The 6,159-nt window shown below is 43.7% G+C and overlaps 1 protein-coding gene across 2 annotated transcripts in view; it reads right to left on the bottom strand.

The window, feature by feature from the left end:
• The window catches only part of LOC113012116 (uncharacterized), a 63,499-nt gene that overhangs the window by 20,750 nt on the left and 36,590 nt on the right, over positions 1 to 6,159 (bottom strand). The window lies entirely within an intron of this gene.

Below are 6,159 nucleotides of genomic sequence, written 5' to 3'. Positions count from 1 at the left end.
TATACGAGATATAAGATGTGACAATATCCTTTATATCGATATAGTCTATGTTACGTTATAATTATACTTGTGGAGCCGCAGGTTTGCCTCTCTTTCGTCCACTTTCGTCTTTACGCAATGTTACTCGGCCTCGCCTCTCCTTCACTGAACACAACTCCTCGTCCCCCATCGCTTCACCTGCAGGAAGCGACAAGATGGACACGGCAAATCTCCGTTAACGAGTTACTGCGCATCGCCCCGTGCGTGGGGCTGGACGGCGTCAACGTGTTAGCTAGCTAACCACGCTAACGAGCTAACCACGCTAACGCCATGCAGCCCAGAGGGGCTGCACGGACTAAAATCCTTTCATTTTCTCAAAAGTTGACAGCGCGCCTTATGTATGAATTCTGGTTGTGCTTGATGGCCGCGAACTGATTTTATGTGGAACACGGCGCTCAGCAATCTGTCAAAAAATGTTTTAGTACGACTTTAGTAAGCTACGGAGCTGCACCGCTTGATGGATTGTCGGAGCATTACGGCTGAGCCTCGCGGAGTGATACGTACTGTGCTTCAACGTAATATTACCCTACTGTGTATAAGGACTATAAATGGCACCTGTTAAGAGACGTGGTTGCGAAGCGGATTTCAAACTCCAGGCTGTCAGTCACGCAGTACAAGTTGGGAACAGAGCAGCTGTGAAATCTGTCTTTGTTACTATGCTTAGCGTCTTTTAGTTTACATTTTGACTGCACAATTGTGAGCTTTTTGTTATGCACAAAAACAACGTTGTTTTCTTTTATTTATGGAGCATTATTATTTAATAAATGCTCATAATTTAGTTTTGAGTAAATTTTATGTACATCTGCTCTATGTTAATAAAAGTGCCTGTGTGACATCTGGGACACAGCTTTGACTAAGAACTCTCTTTTTGTTCTTACTTTATGGCTTTAAAAAAATATATCGAGATATAGATCTTATATCGCCATCCAGCTAAAAAATATCGAGATATGAATTTTGGGTCATATCGCCCAGCCCTACTACAAACTTTACCCAAGTCATTAGCACATGATTCTCCTTATGGGGACCTGATATGTTTAATATGCTGCTGAGAGTATAGCCCAGAAGAAGCGTATAGTATAGCTTTTATTTTGAAAGAGACATTTCTCTGTAATAAACTCTCTTTTCCAAAGATGAGTGATTTCTCGATCAGATAGATTAATTTTTTTATTACTTTGTTGTTTCGGCAACATTAAATTTAAAAACTGTACTTTTGAGTTAAAATATATATTTATAATTTTAATAAATGACAAATTAAAAAGGCATGAACATTTTTTTCTATCGAAAAAATATCGAACCGAATTGTGAATTTTGTGTATCGTTGCACCCCTAAAATATATATTTTTTTCTTTTTTTGAAGCTTTGTAAAAGCCCGAAAGACGCAGAGATACGTAGTAGGATTAAAGAGCGTAATAACTGACTGAAACGGAAGACGGCAGCACTGCATGTACATGCATGTACAAGCCGCTGATAAACACCAGGCCGAGAGGCCGGGGGCACCCCACCTCCGAAGTGGCCCGAGCGAGCCCCAATAAGCGGCCGCCAAGGAGTGAGCCGGTGTGTACCCGGACGCCCACCCCCAGACACAAAGAACCACCAACGCACCGACACCTGAGGGAGTCCGCCACCGGCAGGGGAAGTTGTGGTGGGTGGAGATAGGCCTCCAAACCTTGGAGGGCCTGAGATGTCCCCAGAGAGGTGGCGACTGATACCCAACCTGACATATAGACACAGACATACAGGCACACACAGACACAAACATCCATTCCCACCTTCATGCTCTCATATGCACTTACTCCACACTCAACCGACGTGGAGACAGACATAAAGAGACGCTGTACACACGATCACACTCCCCAAGCGTACTCTACGAACCGGGTCTAGGTACCCTTGCCCCTGGAGGGGGGGATTGCACCCAGACCCAGGTGGTGTTACCCTTTTCCCTGCGGTGGGGAGAGGCAGACCGCCCCGACTCCGCAGCAGCAGGGAGGCCCCACACCCCAGACCGCAGTCGGACGGCCAACTCCTCCTAGCCCCCCCGCTCTAGCAGGCCGCAGAGAACGGGGGTGAGAGAAGACTCCAAACCTCCCTCCACCCGCTCATTGTAGTGTTGATGCATGTGTGTTCTAAGGTGCAATTAAAACCCAGGAGGGCATGGAGCTATTTGTTACAACATTACACCCCCCCCCCGCCCCCTCCCCGCACGGTGCGCCCCCTCCCTTCCCGTATCATGGTTCCTTTTGGACGTCACCACATCAAAAAATCAACACAAGATGTCAAAAAGGCCAAAACTGTCAGGTGCCCAGGGAAGAAAAAAAAAGAGAAAAGAAGAGGAGGAGAAACAAGAAAAAGACAGAGGTAGGTAACGTTAGCCTACATGAAATTATTTGTCTGAATGTGATAGTAACCTAAATTTTTAGCATTAAGCTAATGTTACATGATTCGCTAATTGCTAATCAATAAATAGCTAGTTAACTGTTTTAACGTCAGTTAATATTGTGGAGGGGGCTAAATTGTTATGGAAAATAATAATGTAACGTTAAGTAATTACAGTACTCCCACCTTTCCCACCATTCCTCATTTGTATTCATCTTTTAAGCAGGTGTTTTTTTGTTTACATTGTTATTGCCTTCTGGTTAGCTAACGTTTACCCTGCAGGTAATAGTCACTTTTCCACCCCTGTATATATTATAGTTGTAAGTCTAGTTGTTAAAGTGCACATCATTAATGTTAATTAAGCAATATCACATGAGAGGGAATGCTGTTTTTTAATATGAGCACTGCTGTGATTCGGTCAAAGATAATCATAACATAACATTCTCATATGATATTATACTGTTACTTTGCATTCTGCTATTCAGCATTTTACTGTAATGATGGCAATAAATTGAATCTAATCTAATTTGCATATCAGTTAACATCATACATATATCTCTTTGGTTTTTCATTTATATTATATCATTTCATTTTATTCCTGGAATCATATGTTTTTATTATTAGACTTTAATACTCAGTGGTGTCACATACTCCTCTCTTCAGATGCACTGTTGAAGTTTCTAAATCCCACCCCTGGGCCATCTACCACATCTACCGCTGCTGCCTCCACTTCAGCAGCACAACCCACCAGTGATGCAGCATCAGCAGCACAACCCAGCCATGATGCAGCAGCATCAAGCGGTCTTCCTGTTGCCTCCACCTCAGCAGCACAACCCACCAGTTTTGCAGCATCAGCAGCACAACCCAGCCATGATGCAGCAGCATCAAGCGGTGTTCCTGTTGCCTCCACCTCAGCAGCACAACCCAGCAGTGATGCAGCAGCATCAAGCGGTCTTCCTGCTGCACCAATAGACCCTGCTGACTGGCCTTCTGCTTTAACTGAAAAGGTACGAACAGAGTTAGTTCACAGAGGTCCATTTGTAATTGATAGTGACTTCACATTCCCGAAACAGAAAGACGGGCGAAGGTGTCAGCATGATTATTTTAACAGACTCTTAATCAATGGGGAAAAGGTGAGAAGAACCTGGCTTATGTATTCGAAAAAAGAGGATAGCTTGCACTGCTTCTGCTGCAAAATGTTTTCCAAGAGAGATTACAAACTGAGTAGGGAAGGTCTGAAGGACTGGAAAAATGCAAGCCACTTGCTCAAGGTCCATGAGTAGGGATGGGTACCGGTGTCCGGTACGGTAGTAACCAGACCGAAAAGCAGCGCACATTTCGGTGCTTTTTTTTCCTGAGCTGTGATACACTTTAGATTCTAGCCAATCATTTTACGTTTCCGAGGATAGTAGGCGGGGCCAGGTATGTACGTTCTTTTAGAGCAGAGCTACAGATTAAAAATGCCCAAGACAAAGCGGTCAAAAGTCTGGCTGTACTTCACAGCAAAATATGCAAACTCAGCAGCCTGTGTTTTTTGTGTTTTTTCCATTGTTTAAGCACTGCTTCCAGCCAAGAGTGATACCATATATGCCCCATAGCTGCAGAAAAGGCTAACATTGTTATCTTTTTACAAAAAACAGCTGAACATGAGAGGTTTTTGGACCAATTTTGTGTTCTCCATTCTTTAAGCACCGGTTTGAGCACCGTTTAAGCACCGGCACCGTTTCAAAAGTACCGGTTTGGCACCGGTATCGGATAAAACCTAAACGATACCCATCCCTATCCATGAGGATAGCCAGGAGCATAATGCTCACATGGCAACATGGAAGGACTTGGAGGTCTGTTTTGCGAAAGGACTCACAATAGATAAACAAGAGATGGCACTTGCTGAGGCTGAGAGAAAAAGGTGGCGTGAAGTTCTACATCGTTTGGTGGCAATAATTCAGTCCTTAGCTGAAAGAAACATGGCTTTCAGGGGGTCCACAGACACATTAAATAAACCAGACAATGGCAATTTTCTGAAAGAAGTGGAGCTTATGGCCAAATTTGATCCAGTGATGAAGCAGCATGTCAGTAGAGTAGAAAGTGGAGCTGGCAGTCACATACATTATCTGGGAAAAACAATCCAAAATGAACTGATTGACACCATCAGTTCAAGAATAATAAAACGCATTGTGGAAGATATCAAAACATCAAAGTATTTCTCCATCATTTTAGATTGCACACCTGATCCGAGTCATAAGGAACAGCTCTCTGTCATAGTCAGGATAGTGTCACAAGAAGGCATACCACAAGTTAAAGAGCATTTCCTGGGCTTTCTTGTTGCAGAGGAATCAACAGGAGATCATTTGTCAACTCTCATGCTAAAACGGATAGAGGAGCTTAACATTCCTTTTGAAGACTGCAGAGGACAGTCCTATGACAATGGGGCCAACATGAAGGGAAAAAATAAAGGTGTTCAGGCAAGGTTGCTTCAGCTAAACTCAAGAGCTTTTTTGGTCCCATGTGGTGCCCACACTTTAAATCTGGTAGTAGCTGATGCTGCAAAAAGCTCACCAGATGCCCTTGGCTACTTTGGGCATTTAGGAAAATTATTCAAGCTCTTCTCAGCCTCCACCCATAGGTGGGGTGTTCTCTTGAAACATGTGAAAACCACCTTGAAATCATGGGCTGAGACCAGATGGGAAAGCAGGATAAAAAGCATTGAGGCAGTCAGATATCAGGCTCGGCAAGTCAGAGAGGCTCTTCTGGAGGTGAGGGAAACAGCTACAGACCCTGTGGTCAGAGTTGAAGCCCAGTCTTTGGCTGAGGAGATTGGATCCTATCGTTTTTGCATTTGTACAGCCATCTGGTATGACATTCTCAGCAAGATCCAGTATGTGAGTAAACTCATGCAGTCGCCCTCCATGCAGCTAGATGTGGCTGTCGACTTGCTGAAGAAAACCAAAGATTCCCTCACCAGCTACAGAAACACTGGATTTTCTGATGCACAGACAACGGCAAAGGAGATGTGTGAAGAAATGAATGTGGAGGCTGAACTCAAACAAAAGCGATTGAGAACCACCAAAAGGCACTTCGGTTATGAGTCTCCAGATGAGCCCATACAAGATGCACTTAAAAAAATGGAAACCACATTTTTTAATGTGGTAGTGGATACAGCCATCTCTTCACTTGATGAGAGATTTCAGAACCTTGGAGAGGTGAATGACAAGTTTGGAGTACTCCTCAATTTCCACAACTTACAAAAAGAAGAGCTGCTACAGCAGTGCCAAACACTGAGTACTACTCTGACCCATGACAGCCAGCCGGACATTAATGGCACAGAACTTGCAATGGAAATGCAGAATTTCCCACCATTGCCATCAAAGAACATGACAAACATGGAACTCTTGACCTTCCTGCATGAGAAGAAGCTGGCAGAAATTTACCCCAACATGTGGGTTGCTCTGAGAATCTTTGCCACTCTTCCTGTTACAGTGGCTGCTGCTGAAAGAAGCTTCTCTAAGCTCAAACTCATTAAAACCTACCTGAGATATACTATGATGCAAGAATGTCTCAGTGGACTTTCCATCATAAGCATAAATCATGTGGTCTCAAATCAGTTGTCATATGATGATGTTGTAGATGACTTTGCTGCAAGAAAGACTAGGAGAGTAAGGCTGTAGCAGGTCATGTGAGGTTGATGAGGGGGTGGTGTACAGTAATTTGTAAGTCATTCTAGTTAATGCAGTATTAAAAAGCACAACT

This window comes from Astatotilapia calliptera, chromosome 3, assembly GCF_964374335.1.
Source record: "Astatotilapia calliptera chromosome 3, fAstCal68.1, whole genome shotgun sequence".
Lineage (NCBI taxonomy): Eukaryota > Metazoa > Chordata > Actinopteri > Cichliformes > Cichlidae > Astatotilapia > Astatotilapia calliptera.
The sequence above is the reverse complement of the archived record's forward strand: the minus strand, read 5'-3'. Positions and strand labels throughout refer to the sequence as shown.